Consider the following 19,650-nt stretch of genomic DNA (forward strand, 5'->3'; position numbering starts at 1 on the left):
GGAGGTAAAATCGGGCAGCAAAACATCTCTTTGGTTTCTAGAGTTTGGTGCACGGCTGAGAGGACTGAGCCAGGTTGGGGCCGGAAGTGGGTGGCCAGATCAGCCCAGTAAGGGGCTGGCTACCCTCTTGGCAGAGAAGACTCTGTACTCCCAGTTTTTCCTCAAAAGAATTGTGTGTGCTGGGCTACTGCTCTGTCCCCAGCTAAAAAAAGGCTCAGAAAGGCTCAAAAAGGCAGACGGCATTTTTGGGGGAATGGGGGTGGAGCGGGGCGGGGATTAAGGAACAAACGGGGATCGCCTATGTCTCCCTATTCTCTTTATTATGTTGCAAGTTGCCCAGAGCTTACTAGTTGAAAACAACCACCATTTATTTTATTGTGGAGATGGATTGTGTAGACCTGGGAGTTGGGCAGGCACGGTAGGGGTTTGACTCTGCCCCCTGATGTTTGGGGCGTGAGTAAGTCTGCAGGTGCCTAGATAGCTGAGAGTTGGAATGATCTGAGGGCAGGTTCACTGGTATGAGTGGCACCTGGGCTGGGAGGACTTGAACCTCAGGTGTGCTGACGTGGGTGTTTGTCTGTGGCTTCCTCTCAGCTTAGAGGGACTTCTTACATGATGGCCCAGGGCTCCAAGCATGAGAGTTTCAGCAAAGGAGGAAGTTGCATTGCCACCCAGCCTCAGAAGTCACATAGCATCACTTCCACTGTATACTCTTGAACACTCAGATTCAAGGGAAGGGGACATGGACCCCACTCCTCAAAGAGAGCAGTATCAAAGAATCTGCAGCCATTAAAAAAAAATGCCACAATGGGGTTGGGAGCTTGGCCTGTAGATTCTTAGGTCTTTTCATTGACCTCAGGGACAGCACCTGAGGTGGGCAGGTCATAGGACGTGGCTTCTGCAAGTGGCACCCCAACCGTACTCCAGTTGCCTCACCTATCACCACAACCACCCATAACCCACTATAAACAGTGAAGGTCATGTACTGGACTGGGTGGAGAGTGGGGTTTAGGATTTGTCCTCTGGGGTTTCACCTGATAGCCCAATAGCCCCCACTGAATTTCACCATCCAGTAATTCTTTGGACATCTCCCTTCACATCTGTGTCCTGGCTCAAAATTATTTGTCAACACTATGTAGATCCTCCTCAGTGAATAAGAAGCTAACAAAGTCATGTTCTAAATTTATCTTATTCATGAAAGGAGAATTATTTCATTCAACAAATGACTTATTTTGAGCACCCAGTGCGAATTAGAGAATTATAGTCTCTAATAGCCTAATAGCCCATGATGGGTTTGGGATTTTAACTAAATGTGATAGAAAAGTCCCTGAAGATTAAGTAGATTAAGTAAGGGAATGACATGGCCTTCTCAAATGATTGCGCTGTCTCAGCAGTTCTCAACCTGCGGGTTGCGACCCACAGGAACTGTATTAAAGGGCTGTTGCATTAGGAAGGTTGAGAACCACTGCTCTGGCTGGTGTGCAAGGCATAAATCGGGGCCTGGGCTGTGGCTTTTGCAGTGGTCCAGGGGAGAGAAAATGGTGGCTTGATCTACAGTGGTGGCAGAGGACGGACTCAAGACAGAATATAGAGGTGGACCCACTCATTGCTACTGCCAATGAGGTAAGGAGTCCAGGGAAAGGGGAATCATGGATAACTCTTAGGTTTTTTAATGAGCAACCAGTGATGGTGGAGCTGTTTTCTTAAATGATAAAAAATGGAGAGCAATGAAATTTTGGAGAGCACCTCAGGAATTCCTTCTATTTGGACACGTCGAATATATGATATCTGTGTAGCCTCTGGATGGCTATTGAAGATGTAAGTTTAAAAGTTTTCAGCATATAGATGATTTTCAAAGTCATGGCCTTAGATGATGCCACCAAGAGAGAAAATATAGCTAAAGAAAAGAAAGGAATTAGGACTTAATCCTGAGGATCACTGACAGTGATAGACTAGTTGTTCTCAATCTTCACTGCACAGCACCTGTGGGTCGGGATACAACACAGATTTCTGGGCCCTATCCTAGAGGTGCAGTAGGTCTGAGATGGGGTCTCTGACAAGGTTCTGGGTGGTGCCAATGCTTTTGAGCCAATGACTACACTTTGAATTTGAGAAAGAGAAGGGGCAGCTAGTGAGACAGGAGGGAAACTAAAGAGGGTTCTGGATGCAGAGAGGAGTCAGAAGTGAATTGAAGTGGGAATGGAAGGCGAGGGAGATGCTGCTTTTGAGGAGTTTTACCCTGAAGGGAGCAGAGGCGAGGGCAGCTGAGAAGAGTGTGTGGAGTGTCCCTGAGATATCCTGAAGCTTCTAGAATCTCAGCAGTGGTGACTGTGGCCCTTGGAGATGGGAGGGCCTGGCAAAATTTAAGATTTTTTTGGAGTAAGAGTGTGAAAATCTGTCAAAGATGTAATAACTTTGTAAATAATCATTTTGTAGATTGGACCACTTTTTAGACTGCAGAATGTATTCTGCAAGTTCACATTCTCAGACGCTTGATTTGCAGGGCCTATCTCCACGCAGCCTCCCTGCAACTCCCACCACAGCACATCTCCCGGCCCTTGCCTCCGTCCAGTGCTGGGCTGTTCTTTACCAGGACAGCTGCCATCTGGGCCTTTTTCCTCAGCTGGATCTTCGTCTTTTTGCTTTGAGTGTTGCCAGCCAGGGTCAGCTTCTAGGCCTGCTGCCCTGACCACTTTGCTTTTTTGCTCAAAACCTTTGGTGTGTACAATACTTACAGTCGGTTTGTCATACACGAAAATTCTAACTCTGCATCAACTTATATGCTGGATCTTGTTTTCAGAAGCTTTGTTTTCTTGTCCTGTGGCATTTTCTTGAGAGGCACACCCAATTTTAATTGTTTTAATTTTCTGATGGACCTTTATTTCTTTGAATGAGACTTTATGCCAAGATTGGACAGAGAGCTGTGCTGGCTTTATGTAAGTCATAATTGCTTGACTGGGACAACAATGGAAGATACCCAAAAGATTTGAAATATGTGACATCAGAATAAGTTAATAGAATATAGTGGAAGTGAAATTGAATGTCAAAATCAATAATATGAAAGTAAAAGTGGTTGGAGGTCACGTCAGAGCTCATGGGCAGTTCTTTCTTTTCTTTTTAGAGACAGACTCTCACTTTGTCACCTGATAGAGTGCTGTGGCACTCACAGCAACCTTTCAGCTCTTAGGCTTAGGCAATTCTCTTGCCTCAGCCTCCCGAGGAGCTGGGACTACAGGAGCCTGCCACAACAACCGACTATTTTTTGTTGCAGTTTGGCTGGGGCCGGGCTTGAACCCGCCACCCTTGATAAATTGGGCCAGTGCCCTACTCACTGAGCCACAGGCGCCGTCCCTCTGTCCCTTCCTCCCTCTCTTCCTTCCTTCCTTTTCTTTCTTTCTCATATTGAATCAAGAAAATGAGACAAACCAGGATTGGGAATGCTGCCACTTGAAACCATCTGAAAAATTACTCTGAAAACTTTGGCTTCCATGTTTGTTCATATTTTGCTTCTGAGTTTTCTGCCAGGGAGAAGCACCTTGAGACTGAAGAGGGTACAGTGAACACCGGGTTGGAGGAACCTGGAATCTCAGATGGGTTGGAAAGAGTCTGACGCCCTCATTTGTGCCAATCACATTCAGACCTCCAGACCTGTTTGGATCACATCTTCCACATAAGAGTGGAGTGTCGTACGTGTTGCTCACAACTCAAATGCAAACTGCTGCCTTCTTAGAAATAGTCTGAAATATTTAATCCTAATGCACAAATAACATGAGATGATGCTGTGGTTCAAATGTGTCCCTCCAAAATTCAGGTGTTGAAACTTAATGGCCAACATAATAGTATTAAGAGGTGCTGCCTTTAAGAGGTTTTAGGTTATTAGGCACCTCTTTCAGGAATAGAATTCAAGTCCTTAAAAAAGAGGCTTCACACAGCAGCATTTGGTCTTCTTTCCCTTCTGCCTTCTGCCATTTGAAGACACAGTGTCTTCCCCTCCACGATGTAGCATCAAGGTACCATCTTGGAAGCAGAGAACAGCCCTCACCAGACACCAGACATATTGATGCCTTGATCTTGGACTTCCCAGCCTCCAGAACCATGAGAAATAAATTTCTGTTCTTTCTAAATTACCCAGTCTGTGGTATTCTTTTATAGTAGCATAAATGGGCTAAGACAGATGGTCTCAAACATTCTGGATGTTGAAAATTTGAATTTATTTCTGAAAGTCTTAAAGCCTTTGGTGGTGGAGTGGGTGGTACTAGAATACCACAAATTAATGGATGGGTTTATTCTTTGGTCAGTACCTTCGAATGATACAAAATTTGAGTTAGAATATCAGACAGCACTGATGGCAAGGAAAAGAAACCCACTCAGCCTGGCCTGTGGGTTTGTTAAACAAAGGCAGTTTGTTAAAATGAAACAATAGATGACATCTACCAAACAGGGGACAGCCAGGTCTTGTCAACCGAAATAACAGAGGGAATCTTTCTAAAAGAAGATAATGTTTTATCCAGGATTATAGGCTTGGAGTGGGAATATGAGTGCTATAGTAAACTATAAGCATGTTCAGGGAGGTAATGAAAGGCAAAGGTTTTTAAAGGAAAAATGAGGAGGATTATGTAATTGTTTTGAGGAAATTATCCTTGACTACAAGGGTGGCATCAGTTCAAGGTTAGACAGGGAGTTCCTAAGCAGATGTCTTTGCAGAGGTATTTTTGTGTATATAAGGTTGCAATTGGCCTTTATGCAAGGTTATAGTTTTTGTAGTCTTTTGTGATACTTTTGTGATACCAGGCATTTGTGTATGAGAAACCTCTTTTCATAGCATTGCCTGGCTCTAATTGTTAGTGTTTTTAACACAGGTGAATCCATTTTGATTCTGACGTTCTCGGCATCATGTGCCAGCATTTAAAACAATTGCTCCCTCCCTTTCCCCTTTTTTTTAATGATTACTGACTTTTTTCCTTGCAAAAGTGATACATGTTCAATAGGCACATTAGAAAACATAGAGAAAAATAAAGAATTTTAAACTATTTATAATTCTACCCCTTTCATGTTATTTTTATGTGCACATACAATTTCTCCTTAGCCAAATATAATCATAATTTTTGAACTAGTCTCCCATATCACAATACATTCTGTAACATCATTTTAATGGCTGTATACTATTCCATTTTCGAGGTGAGGAAGAACATCCCTGCAGCTTAATAAACTGCTAGGCATAGAGTATCCAGAAAGGATGGGCACATTTTTAAACATGAAGCCAAAATGATTGTCCAATTTATACGCACACACACAAAAAAATGCTCTGAATCTCCCGGTAGAGTATTATCATTTTTTTCCTAATCATTGCCAATTTGATAAATGAAAGTGGTATTTGTTTTAATGAATGATTAAAGCTTTTTGATTGCTGCAAAATTAATTGTGAAATTCTGGCTCTTGCAAAGAACCTCAAGAGACGAAGTGAGAAGGAAGCATTTCCTAGCAGTCTTTTAAGTAACTGGCTGTTGGTTTCTTGTTCTCTTTTCTCTTTCTTATTTGGATAAGGAACCCAGCTACTCCTATTATTGAGTACCCTGTGTTTCTGGTTACCTTTGTGCATGCTGTTGTATTCAGTCTAGAATATTCTAAAGGTATTTCTCCTTTATAATGAGCCAGAGAAATATATGGAATTATGATAGAAAGTATAGGTGGTGCCTGTAGCTCAGTGGATAGGGCGCCGGCCACATACACTGAGCCTGGCGGGTTCGAAACTGGCCTGGGCCTGTTAAAACAACAGTGACAACTGCAGCAACAAAAAAATAGCCGGGCATCATAGCGGGTGCCTGTAGTCCCATCTACTAGGAGGCTGAGGTAAGAGACTCGGTTAACCCCAAGAGTTTGAGGTTGCTGTGAGCTGTGACGCCATGTGGCACTCTCCCTAGGGTGACGTAGGGAGACTATCTCAACAACAACAAAAAAAGTGTAGAAAGCTGAAAATGTTTTTCTGGTCAAATATCTATGAGAAATTATCTTCATTGTCTTTGAAATTCCCCTCCCTAATTGTGTAATATACTTCACAGAGGCAGTGTTTTCTCTTTCAATGCATTATTTATAAGAAGCTATGTCAGTTGCAGCAATTCTGTAGGGCAGTACTTTTTTTTCCTGTGCCATCTTTTTTTTTAATTTTTCTCAAATGGATAGACATTAAGAAATTGGAAAGAAAAAGAATTTCATGTTTTATTGGCATTTTTCAACTTTCTTGGATTTTTGGTGCTCAGAAAAATTGAACAGAAGCATTCTTATGTGTGTGCCACTTTTTGTCAAAATTGTTATACTCCTTCCCATTAGAGAGGCAAATGCTTAATATTTGTGGAATGTTAGTGTATGTAACAATAATGCAAGATTATTCAAAACAGGAAAATCTGTGTGCCTATCTGATGTTGATCATCAAAAGAGGGGTTCACTTTGAATTGATTTATTTTAATTTGTCCTCAGCTTCTAGCTTTTCTTGTCCTAGGGATGCACACTGTCAAGGAGGTTGGGGTCACAGAAGGAGTTTTTGTCCACATGTTGAGTTAACTTGGCCCACATGGTCCTCATGGCCACTTCTAAGCTTTATATAGAACAAGAACATCACAAAAATAATTCCTAAAATTCATGATAGAGCAAACACATAAATGTAGAAAATTACATTTTTGGAACTGATTTTGTAAAAGGAATCCTCAGATCAAAATATCAGCTTTAACTGGAGTGTTCACAGCTGTATCTTTCACACAGCAGCTATAAGACACATGTGCTATTGAAACTAACAAAATTTCAGTTCTTTAGTCACACCTGCCACACCAACCAGTACTGGGTACTGGTTGAATAATTTTTACTGTTGTAAATATTTTCAAATTTTCTGTATATTATGATGTTTTGACATCTTACATGACCTTTCTAGGGCAGGTGTGGTGGCTCACACCTGTAGCCTCAGCATTCTGGGAGGTCGAGGTGGGAGGATCTCTTGAGCTCAGGAGTTTGAGAGCAGCCTGAGCAAGAGTGGGACCCCGTCTCTACAAAAAATAGAGAAATTAGCCAGGCATGGAGGCGGGCACCTGAAGTTCCAGCTCCTTGCGAGGCTGAGGCAAGAGAATTGCTTGAGCTCAAGAGTTTGAGGTTGCTGTGAGTTAGGCTGATGCCTTGGTGCTCTAGCCTGGGCAGAAGAGTGAGACTCTCAAAAAAACCAAAATGAAACAAAGAAACAAACAAAAAAACAAAAACCTTTTCCTGCTTGGGAGATACTGTCCTTCTCTGGGCTAGCCAATCTTAGAGATAGCTAAAGACTCAGCCTGGAACGTGCCTTTGATGGGGAAACTAATCAATCCCATCTGGCCTTTGCAACCAGGAGATAATATTCCTCTGCCTTAACCATGGCCAGGTGCTAGACAACTAGAGACAACCCTTATAGCCCAAAGCCCAAAGAAAGTATTCCAGTCCTTAAACGTTCACCCTGACCCTGCCTTGCCTTTCCTTCCAAACCCCAGTGGAAGCTCTGACCTCATGTTCTCTCCTCGCTCAGGTCTGGCCCTTTGTGGTATGCCATGACGCCTGTTGTAGGACCTGTGAGCGTAAGAAACTTTGACTTTTCCTGAGCCTCTCCTGTATTTCCTCTTGTGACTACACCTGACTGACCATCTCATTATAAAAGAACCAAGAGAAAAGTACATATTACTAGAAAGTGTCCAGAAGTTACACGTGTTCATGCTCTTCCCCAAATAATGCTTGAGAGAGTTCAGGCTATTGTTTAGGTATAAGGTTTAGCTGCAGTGAGGGAATGCACTTCCCCCACCTATTGGCATTGGGCTGTCTAAATTACTCTGGTCAGTGGCACATTAGTGGAAGTGACATGCCCAGAGGTTTAAAATGTAATTGCCTTCTTGCTCTTCTGTCTTCATTGTGGAAAGAGCCTGCCTCAGATAGCTTTTGGTTCAAAGAGGATGAAATGTACCTGGATCCAGCCTGCAGTTCAGATCTAAACCCTCCAAACCACTCACTCCTCCAACATTAGCCCAATCCCAGCCAACTTGCAGATGTAGGAAAGAAAAACAATTGTTTTCCGTTGCATGCCAGTCAGTTTGGAGTTCATGTGCTACCTGATCCCACACTACCCTTTCATCACTGAATAAAGCATTCTATCAGCTTTGAATATTCTCCGATCTTTGTCTATGTGGGAGAAATCTTTGGTATACTTCCAGCTGCACATTCAAATATCACTCATGCTGTTAAGTTTTCCGGGACTTGTTTTATTCTGCCATATAAATAGAATTGTAAGAGATTAAAAAAAAAAAAACCCACCCCAAACAGCTTTTCTATTTCCTACTCACACTCACCACAGAATACGTCACCTGTGGTCACCAAAATGTGTGGGAAATTTCTTCTTGTTAAAGCCCAATTAACAACCAGTTCTCTGTTGGACATCAACTAGGGGTCCTCCAAATGAACTCAGAGTTTGGTTAAGCATTGTGCCATTGCTTCATTCCACAGATAATATTTCTTCTTGTATCTCTCTAAGGATAGTAACAATTTTAAAAAATTAGTTTCAGTTTCTCCTGGTTGATTATTTTGTGTCTGTTGGATTTATCCTGCACAATGCTTGTTTCCTTCAGCTGTCTGGCTGCCTTGCTCAAGCTGAAGGGCGAGCCCTTCGCAGCTGGCGGGATGCTCTGAATGCACAAGTGGGACTTGGCAGCCTCAGCCTTCTGGGCCCTGTTACTGGAAATCTCTCCATTTCCTGTTGGGGTGATGGCTGGGGTTCCGGGAACCGAATGAGGAATGAGGCTGGGGAAGGGTTGCCTCAGCCTCCAGAGCACTCTCGTTCACATAATCCTGCTTTTAGTGTGGCAAGCCTGCTTTCCATAGAGTTTGGTGTTTCCTAACCAGGCCCTCTGTTCACTCTACTGAGGGGCTAAATCTCTGGCTTCTGCAGGGGGTGGGGTAGAGTCAGGGGAAGGCCATGATCTGGCTGAGCAGAGCTGGGGACACCTGGGGATCTGACCACTTCTTAGACTGTGTTTTGGCCAGTCCTCCTTAATTGAGCCTTTTCCTTCATCTCCTTGTCCAGGGGGGACCCTTTGTCACCAAGCAGCCTTTTGGGGATTCAACAGTATAAATAGACTTTCTGGTTGTCCCACTGCTCTTTCATCCAGGGTTCAACTCCAGGGATCAGTGTTTTTATTTACATTACTGACCTCCCATCCTTCTGCTTTCTGTAATGGTTTCCAACTGTTGTTGCTGCTGTCTCCCCTGCAATTCCCCTGAGCTTGCCGCTTGGGCTTTAAGGCTTGTTCAAATCACTGCATTTACCCAGGAGCGCCAGTCACTTTGTCCTTCAGCCCTGCTCTCTCCTGAGTGACGAGCCCCGTTCTATTTCTCTGGTCTTCCATTGGCACCCCTCTCTCTGCTGCCTCCTCCTTCTCCTCTCTGCTGTACATGGGCACGTGCCCCTGGATTTCAGCCAAGGCTCCCTATTTGCTTCTGTCTCCACTCTTCAAGTGATCACATCTGGTCTCCCATTTTTAAATAGTATCTGTTTGCTGATGACACCCAAATTTACATCTCAAGCCCTGCTTTCTTCCTGTTTGAATAGATACCAAAAGGAAATGAGAGGCACGCCCTGTGGACATCTGGGAAAGTGCCGTTCTGGGGACAGAGAGCAACAGGTGCTGGCATCAGAGGTGGGGTCTACTCAGCTCTCTGAGGTGCAGCTAGGATGACTAGTGCAGGGTGGACATAAGGTCTGGTGTCTGTTTCCAAATCAGAGGGGAATCTGCAGCAGCCACAGCCAACACCTGCTATGGGAGACGGGATGGTGACAACAGTGAAATCAAGGTATATGAGGTCCTTGCTAGGGGAGGGGCAAAGCCTTGGGCCTGTCTTTAGGAAATGAGAGTCAAGGGAGTGATGCCCGCAGGTTCAGTGGAGAAGCCATGTCTGCAAATAGTGAGACTAAGGTACAAAGCAGGATGGGCCTCATCCCTTTGCTACTCAGACTGGGGTCCATGAGCTACCAGCATCAGCATCATAGGGGCGCTGGTTAGAAAGGCAGAATTACAGGTCTATCCCAGACCAAATCAGTGTTTGCATTTTAACATGATCCCCTGAAGATCTGTGCACACATTGAAGTTTGAGAAACGCTGTGTTAGTTGGATCTATCATGTGTAGAACACAAATGTTCTAATGCTATAATTGGGTAAATGAGGTGAAAGCTGTGTTGATTAGTATGATGTACGCACTCCAATTTGTACAAATAATCAACACATTGAAAATGGCATAAATGTATTTATGATCTATGTACAAAAGACTTAATTAAAAAAACGCTGTGTTATGTGTCCCAAGGGAAGAACTGTTGGGTGTCTCCTTCAGAGGAGAGTGGATGTCTGATGCTTACACAAGTTCCTGAGGATGCTCTGCTTGTGGTTTGAAAGAGCCTCCATGTTCCCAGAGTATATAGTAACTGACCATGAAGATCTAGGGAACCCCAAGCAAGGGGTGGCTCTGGGCATCCCTGGACTGGGTGGACCTCAAGGCTTGGATCAGTCACCTGCAGGTCCCTTTCCAACACCGGGGTTTTATGTGTCTATACAACCAGCTTCCTGTATGCATATCCTTGCCTACCTCAGCAAGTGATTTCTGTTGGACAAATTCCCGCAAGTGGGCACACCTAAAATTTCAGTAGCTGTTGCCAGATTTCCCAACAGAAAAGCACACCCATTTGTATTCCTCCTGACTGGGTTGGGACCACATGCTCTCCACGTTCTAGCCAAAATTAATTATTATCTATTAATCTTTTAAAGTTTGGCATTTGGATATGCACAAAAACTTATATTTGGTGATCCAAACTTACATTATTGGAAGGTTGAACTTCTTTTCCTATTAATCATAGTGAATATTTTTGCACAATAATTGGTCTGTTCACATATTTCTCTAATTTTTCAATGAGATGGTTTTTCCCATTACTGATTTGTATCAACTTTTGGTATAATTATAAATTAATTTGTTCTCTCTTATATATATATCACATATATTTTCTTTTGATTTCATTTAAGACACACACACCCTTATAGTGTAGAAACTTAAAACTAATTGGTAGTCACATTTATTTCTCATGTTCTTTGTGACTTCCAAAGTCACAAAGACGCTTAAGAAAGCTTTCCCTGTTTGTAACTTATTAAAAACAATGTACCCATAAAACAATGCTTTCTGTTTGCATTTTTAAACATCTAAATCTTTTCTTCATATGAAATAAGTTTTGATTAAAAGAAAAAAGTCAAGCATTCCCCCTGCTTTCCCTGAAAGGTTAACAGATTGTTCCTGCAGATTTTGCTCATATAACACAGATTTTCTGCATTGCTTTGAAATGCCACCTTTAAAATAATGTACTAGATTTTCATACGTACTTGAGTTTATTTCTGTACTTTCTTTTATTCTATTTATCTGTCTGCCAATTTGATGCAGTTTTCTTTTAAATAAATGTTATTATAGCTTTACTGCATATGTTAATATCTGGCAGGCTGGCCCACCTCTATTGCTATTCTCCCACTCCTGTCACCAGATTTTCTTTCAACTTTTCTCATGTATTTATTCTTGTAGGAAATGATAATAATAGAGCTAACATTCATACACCTATTACACTCCAGATGCTGTTGTAAACACTTTATATGTGTTAACTAGTTTAATCTTTTATTATGGAAACTTTCATTATTTGCATTTTATGAGGGAAAAAATAGGCACAAAGATGTGAATCACCTTACCAAGTTTGCACAGTGAAGCTGAGGATTATTCTTTTGCTATTTTGATTTGGCTTCATTAAGACAGCTCGTATTAGAAGTTGCCTTTGTTACAATATTATGTCTTCCCATGATGAGCCGGGTAATAATAACACTTGCTTCATTGGTTTGTTTTTTTGTTTGTTTGTTTAGACAGAGTCTTATTCAGTTGCCCTGGGTAGAGTGCTATGGGATCACAGCTCACAGCAACCTCAAACTCTTGGGCTTGAGCAATCTTCTTGCCTCAGCCTCCTGAGTAGCTAGGCCTACAAGTATGTCCCACTACACCTGCTAGTTTTTCTATTTTTAATAGAGATGTGGTTTTGCTCTTGCTCAGGCTGATCTCCAACTCCTGAGCTCAGGCAATCCACCAACCTTGGCCTCCCAGAGTGCTGGCATTACAGGTGGGAGCCACCGTGCCCAGCCTGCTTCACTGGGTTAATGGGAAGATTACTTGAGAACCACTCCTCAAAGAGTTTAGCAAGTCCCTGGACCATAATTACAAAAAGAAGTGTTGGCTATTATTGTTATTATTAAACTATTACTTTTTTCAATTTTTTTATGTTTCTCAGATTTTTCTGGTTTCTTTTCTGTGGATCATGCACATTTCTTATTAAGAAGGTGTCCATATGACTTGGTGTGGTGACTCATGCCCATAATCCTAGAACTTTGGGAGACCAAGGCGGGAAGATCGCTTGAGGCCAGAAATTTGAGAATAGCCTCGGCAGCATAGTGAGACCTCCTTCTCTATAAAAAAAGTAAAAAAAAAATTAGTCAGATTATGTAGTATTCCTAAATATCCCTAGCTACTTGGGAGGCTGAATTTGAGGTTGCGGTGAGCTATGATCACATAATGTCCTCTAGTCATCTAGTCTGGACCAGTAGGAGACCTTGTCTCAAAAAAATAAAAAGAATATCCATATAAGTTATCTTTTTTTTTCTTGCTTATTGTGAGGTATTTTCTTTCATTGGATTTTCAAGTAGTTTCCATTTGATTATAGAAAAGCTTTTGCTTTTTGTGTTAATTTCATAACCTGTCACCTTACTGAGTTATTTAATTCTCTAGCTTCTAAAAATGTTTTCAGTTAACCCTTTCAAATTCCAAGAATATAATGCTAACATCCACAAATTATGATAAGGGGGCCTCTGTGCATTATGTTTGATGTTTATTCTCTTCTCTAACTGGGTTGAGTAAGACTTTCAGAGCAGTGATGAAAAAGTGGTGTAAATGAACACCTGGCTTGTTCTTATTTTAAATAGGGTTGCTTCTAGGGTTGCACAATTAACCATGGTGCTATGGATTATATTGCGAAAAATATCCATCTCGAAACATTTTGCTAAAAATTTAAAAAACTCAGGAATGGATATTGGAGTTTATCCAATACTGTTTTGTTGTTTACCAATTTACTAGCATGTGAATTACAATAATTTCCAAATAGCAAGCCAATTAGCAAATGTGTTCTTATTTTAATACTGCTAGATTATATTTGCTAATATTGAACTTGGATATGTGTTTTAATATTCCTAAGAGTGCCTGAGTTGCAGGTTTCTTTTTCTGTGCTGTCTTTAGCTGGTTTCAGAGTAGGGATTTGGCTAATTAGTGTGAGAAAAGAACAAATTCACTCCTGTGGCTGTCAGAGCTGGCATTTCTTTTTTGGTATTGGTATGTCTTTTTTTTTTTCTTTAAAGACAGAGTCTCACTCTGTTGCCCAGCTTAGAGTGTTGTGGTGCCACAGGTCACAGCAACCTCTAACTCATAGGCGTAAGTGATTGTCATGCCTCAGCCTCCCGAGTAGCTGGGACTACAGGCACTCATTATATTACTTGGCTAATTTTTCTATTTTTAGTAGAGATGGAGTGTCACTGTTGTTCAGGCTGATATCGAACTCCTGAGCTTAAGGGACCTGTCTAAGAATTAAAAATAAACACATAAATAAATAAAATCTGCCCATTTTAATTGTAGGGTTTTGATGAACTTTGGTAATTGTATATAACAGTATCAACACCACCACAATCAGGATATAGCACAGACCTTCACTCTAAAAAGTTGCCTCATGCACTTGGTCCCCTGCTTTTACTCTGCCCCAGGCAACTACTGATCTGCTTTCTATCACTGCATTGGGCCTTTGCTAGACTTTTTTAATAAATGGAGTCATACAGTTCACCCTTTGGTTTGTTACTTCTTTCACTTACCATAATGTCTTTGCAGTTCATTCATGTTGTTGTTCCAGGTTAATATTTCATTCCTTTTGCTAAGTAACATCAAGATAGTGTAAAGCCTGGTGGCTGGGAGCCCAAGAGGGATTTTGAACATGAAAGGATTTGCACTGGGTTATTGGCTGTGCGGGGTGCAGAGCAAACCCACTCCTCCATCTCCCCACAAAATCTCTGCAGTCTGCGACTTGCCAGAGCTCGGCAGAGAACACTTGCTTTTCCCTGAGCCAACAAGGTACTGAGCCTGACTTTGACATGGGCACGAGCAGAGGGGCCCTGGGCTGTAGCCAGCACCCCAGCTCTTTCCTTTGTTTTTCACATTTTGCTCTGTGGTTTACCTTTTCTTTCTTTCACCCCTTGTCCTCTCCCTCCTCATTATTGTGGAACATAGAAGCTTGATTTTAGCTCCACTGATGGTGGTTTATATAATTTAGAATAACATCTTCAATTTCTTTCAGTTTAACAAGCCTCGAAATGAAAGAGCACACATTGACATCCTCAGCAACAAATAAGAAATAATGACATGAGCAAAGGTATCCATACCAAAGCTTCCTGTATGCCCCTGGTCCCTTCTACCTTACATATTTTTTGCTGCCACAAAAAACATTGGACTTTGGCACCAAAATATTATTATAGGTTACTTCTTATTTTGACATTTTGTGAAATGGTTACAATTTTATTGTTTGCTGAGAAAGAAGAGATGTCAAGAGACTTTTTGTTTAACTGCCAGCTTGTTCCTTTTTGTGAGTTATTTAATTCATCATTATTATATCCTTAAGTAAACATTTTTGGGATGTATTGAGGGTAGTAGAATTTCTAAGTTCTTCTATGTTTAAAGATGGCATTCTGCTGCTTTTATGTGCCAGCAGAATCTTAGCAGGATAGAGGATTCTTGATCACATCTTTTTTTTTTTCCTGCAATGCTCTAAACCCAGGACTTTGTTTGTTTGTTGAGACAGAGTCTCACTTTATCACCCTCGGTAGAGTACCCTGGCGTCATGGCTCACAGTAACCTCAAACTCTTGGGCTCAAAAGATTCTCTTGCCTCAGCCTCCCAAGTAGCTGGGACTACAGGTGCTCACCGCAATGTCTGGTTACTTTTAGAGACAAGGTCTCGCTCTGACTCAGGCTGGTCTCGAACTTGTGAGCTCCAGGCAATCTGCCCACCTCAGCCTCCTAGAGTAACCCAGGACTTTAGTTAGGTTGGGGCTGAAGCCCCTGTATGGTCAGTCGAAACCTAGCATTGGTAACAAGATAGATTTTTTTTTTCTTTATCGCCCTTGGTAGAGTGCTGTGGTGTCAGAGCTCACAGCAACCTCCAATTCCTGGGCTTATGCAATTCTCTTGCCTCAGCCTCCTGAGTAGCCAGGACTATAGGCACCTGCCACAATGCCCAACTATTTTTTGTTGTTGTTGCAGTTTGACTGGGGCCAGGTTTGAACCCACCACCCTAGGTATATGGGGCCGGAGCCCTACCCACTGAGCCACAGGCACTGCCTGCTAATAAGATAGATTATGGGGATTAGGGAAGTCTCCACAGTTTTCTAATAAGTGGTGTATGAAAGAACAGCAGACCCTAATCTGGATCAGTTTCATGGAAGATAGTATTTCCATGGGCCAGGGGTGGAGTGGGATGGTTTTAGGATGATTCACCTTGTTTCTATTATTATTACATTGTAATATGTAATGAAATAATTATACAACTCACTGTAATGCAGAATCAATGGGTGCCCTAAGCTTGTTTCTCTGCCACTAGATGGTCCCAGTGCTAGTATCCCCGCCTCAGATCATCAGGCATTAGATTCTCATAAGGAGCATGCAGCCTAGATCTCCCACATGCACCCTTTACAACAAGGTTCTTGCTCCTGTGGGAATCTAATGCCTTGCCGATCTGTCAGGAGATGGAGCTCAGGCAGTGACAGTGATGGGAATGGCTGTAAATGCAGATGAAGCTTCACTTGCTTACTTCCACTTACCTCCTGCTATCCAACCTGGTTTCTAACAGGCCACAAACAGTACCAGTCCTAGGCCCAGGGATTGGGGACTGAAGTGCAAAAACATATTTCTTAGAAAGAAAGAAGAAAGCAGGAGGGGATCTGTACCACCAGCCTCGCTCTCTGAAACAAGCTCTCCATGTCAATCACGTCTCTCTGCTGAGAAGCAGTGGGAACATTTAATAGACATCTTTCAGATGAATATACCCTTGAATCTTCTCTCTTCCCTTCTAAGTGTTGTCACACCTTGGAAGGGACAGAAGATTGGCCTCCACCCTAGATGTCCTACTCACTCTGCATAGCACACATTCTCTGTGACCTCTGTGGCAGGGTTAGGAACATTCCTTGGTTTCTCTTTGATGGTTTCCTCCTCTGCTTTTTGTTTTCTTTGTTCAGTTTCTTGGGATTTAGGAAGGGGAATTAGGTGTGCATTCCTTCTGCCATCTTTCTGAAAGTTCTTTCTTTCTCTCTTTTTTATATTTTCAAATTACCACAATTCTATCCCTTTCTTATACCTAACTTCATGTATTTGTCTTTTTAAAATTATTTTTCTTGATGAGAGTGCTCTGAGATTTGCTTATACATTTCCAACCTCCATCAACAGGAAGCAGCCAATTTACCTGAGGCCAATTAATTTACTGAAGGGTCAATTCACCAAATGAGAAATTTAGTCTTTTGAAAATGTATCTGCCATTGCCTGAATGTCCCTCCCTTCACCTTCTACTCCCTTCGTATGTTGAAGCCATAACCCCCAGTGTGATGGTATTTGAGGGTGAGGACTTTGGGAGGTAATTAGGTTTAGATGAGGACCCTCCTAAAGAGGTAAGTTCTCTTGTAAGAAGAGGAAGACAAAGCATGTAGCTTTCTCTCCCTATGCACACACTGAGGAAGGGTCAAGGGAGAAGCACAGAGAGAGAAGGTGGCCCTCATCACAACCTGACCACATTGGCACCCTGACCTTGGAGCTGCCAGAATTGTGAGAAAATGAAGGTCGATTGTTTGAGCCACCCCAGTCTATAGCATTTTGTCACAGCAGATCCAGCTATGACAGTATCTATTTGTTAAAACCTTGTTTTAAAGAGCACATTCTTTTAAAATATATTTGGCAGGTAAGAATATATTTCTGCTTTTTTCTGTATTTGTTAGATCATGCTAATTCAACAAATATTTTTTGATCAGTATTCTTGGTTCTAAGGCTACAGCAATGAAAAAAAAAAAAGGATAAAGTTTCTCCACTTGTGCAGAATTGAAACATAATCAATGAGGGAGAGGTCTTTCCTGTAGGAGGAGCGGTGAGACCCACCCCAACTGCAATAGGTTCAAGAGCAGATGGGCAGATGGGAGAAGATGGCGCTGTGGTGTCTCCTGTGGATGAGCAGAGAGCAGAGGAGTGGGCAGCAGCTGGGGAAGGGGACGTGGGGTCTAGAGGGTATCTTTCAACAGCACATTTTATGCTGATGGGAATGGTGGTAATGCAGAGAGGAAGGGATGTCCCTGTGTAACTGAGAGGGGGTGGGACAGAGGGTGCAGATAGGGAGGCTGCTTTTTGCCAGGACTGTGGACAATGGATCCCAAGTAACAGGGGAGCACAGGACAGGCCAAGGTGAGAGCAGGCTGGAAGATGGGATGGGAACATTGGAACAACTCTTCCATTTGCTTCTATTTTCTTCCTGACATGAGTGACAAGCTTCCCGGCTCCAAGGGCAGAGAGAGGATTTGATGCTCAGTAAGTTGGTTTCTGGTGAATCGACCCACAGCCTGAAAACCAGCTCTTGGGTAGACTTACTGGTTCACAGATTTTTCATTTTATTAGTCACCAGTTGCTACTTTTATTTTTATTACATTCTCACTTCTATCTCTTTTATGTTACTGTGTTGAGTGCTTGGTTAATTTTTACATTTCTTCTCATTAACAATGAGAGCATTTAAGGTGACAGATTCCTTTGAGCAGGACTCTCTTACCCTGCCTCTCTTCCCCCACTCGTGACACATTGGCGTACAAAAGAACGTATTCAGCCTGGACCCCAGAGTCTGCATGCTAATCGAATGCTGTGGAATCTCTTACAATAATGAGGCCTGGAGCTCTGCTTCCTCTTTTTCTGTTTCCTTGGCTTTCCTAGAACTGGAAAATGTGCTTGTCACGCAAGCTTCACTACTTCTCGGAATTCAAAACAAAGTAGTGTTACATGCCAGCGTTGCATGTAGTGACTAAGCTATTTAAACCCTGGCGACTAATACAAGAGTTTCTACATTTTTCTTATGGGCTTTTGCATCTTTAGAACTCATCCTGAATGATCTGAATAACTGGGTTTTATTAATCAGGAGAGAGTATTAAATCACCTTGTGGTGAAACTTCTATTTCATCCATAAACTTGTTTATCATTTACCAGCTGGATTCTCTGACTGAAATGTTCCATGGTAATTGTATTTAAGAATTAGGTTAGATTGCACAGTGTCATTACAACTACACCAGAAGGCCAGGAGGAAATGCACCCAAAATTAACTGTGGATTCTGGGTAACATTTTCTTCAGATTTTCCCTCCACTTTTCAACTTTTCTATCATTTTTAACGTGTGTTAATTTTATAATTTTAAAACTTGTTTTAAAAGGATGGAAAATTTAAATTTGCATGTACCATATAAATCACAATTACACACAAAAAATAAGTATATTAATAGGAATGAAAGAAATGCATGAAAACATTAACAGGGTTTTTCTCTGGGTGGAGATACAAGAGATGATTTTTATTCTCTTCCTTTTGTTAATCTGTATTTTCTGAGAATATATTTACATATTATTTATTTTTTTAATAAAAACTTTAATTTTCTTTTCAGTAAAGTAAACAGAATTCTGCCAGAATGCCCTAGGCATGGAGCTCTTTTTTCACCAATGTTTCCTGTGATGAAGAGATTTCTTTGAACCTAAGTATTTACATTTCTTTTTTTCCATCTTGGGACAGTGCTCTTCAATTATCCTTACATCACTAGTTCTAGTCTAATTGTTCTTGCTTCATATTCAGGAATACCCCAAGTCCTGTGCTCTGGAGAGCCCGGGGCACCACACATCCTGAGGAAGAGATTCGTCTTATAAAACTAAAGGGTTGCATTCCCAAGCCCCCAGCCTGGTAGTGCTCCTCTACAGTAGAAACCAAAAGAACAGAATCATTAGAGGTCCAGGTGGCTCTGAGGAGCAGGTGAGATGAGAATGACAATTCCAGCAGCTGGAGCATGTTGCCCCAGCCACCTTCTGTCATCTTCCCCCTCATTTTAAGTTTGTCCTCCGTGTCAGTACCCAAAGAAGAGCTGCTGTCATCTTGGAAATGGAATTCTGAAAAAAATCACACCCCATAAAGAAACAGACTGTGAATGATGTAAGATAAGTGAGGGCTTTTGATGACGTCCAAAATCTTGATAGCATGTTACATTTGGGTATCTGGAACACTGCTTGGCTCAACCATGGGTCTGGATACTCAGGGTGGGACAGGCCAACACAAGTGCCCTTGGGCAAGGATCCAGGAGCTTTGTGGGGGAGCCCACAAGGGGAAGAGACATTCGGGGGACAGCTCTGCTGAGACAGATGCTAATGCAAACTGAAAGCATTGTTTCCCCAGAATCCAAGCACCTCTGCTTCTCCTCCCAGCGTCCTGGAGGTACCTGT

This window comes from Nycticebus coucang, chromosome 21 (genome assembly GCF_027406575.1).
Source record: "Nycticebus coucang isolate mNycCou1 chromosome 21, mNycCou1.pri, whole genome shotgun sequence".
NCBI lineage: Eukaryota > Metazoa > Chordata > Mammalia > Primates > Lorisidae > Nycticebus > Nycticebus coucang.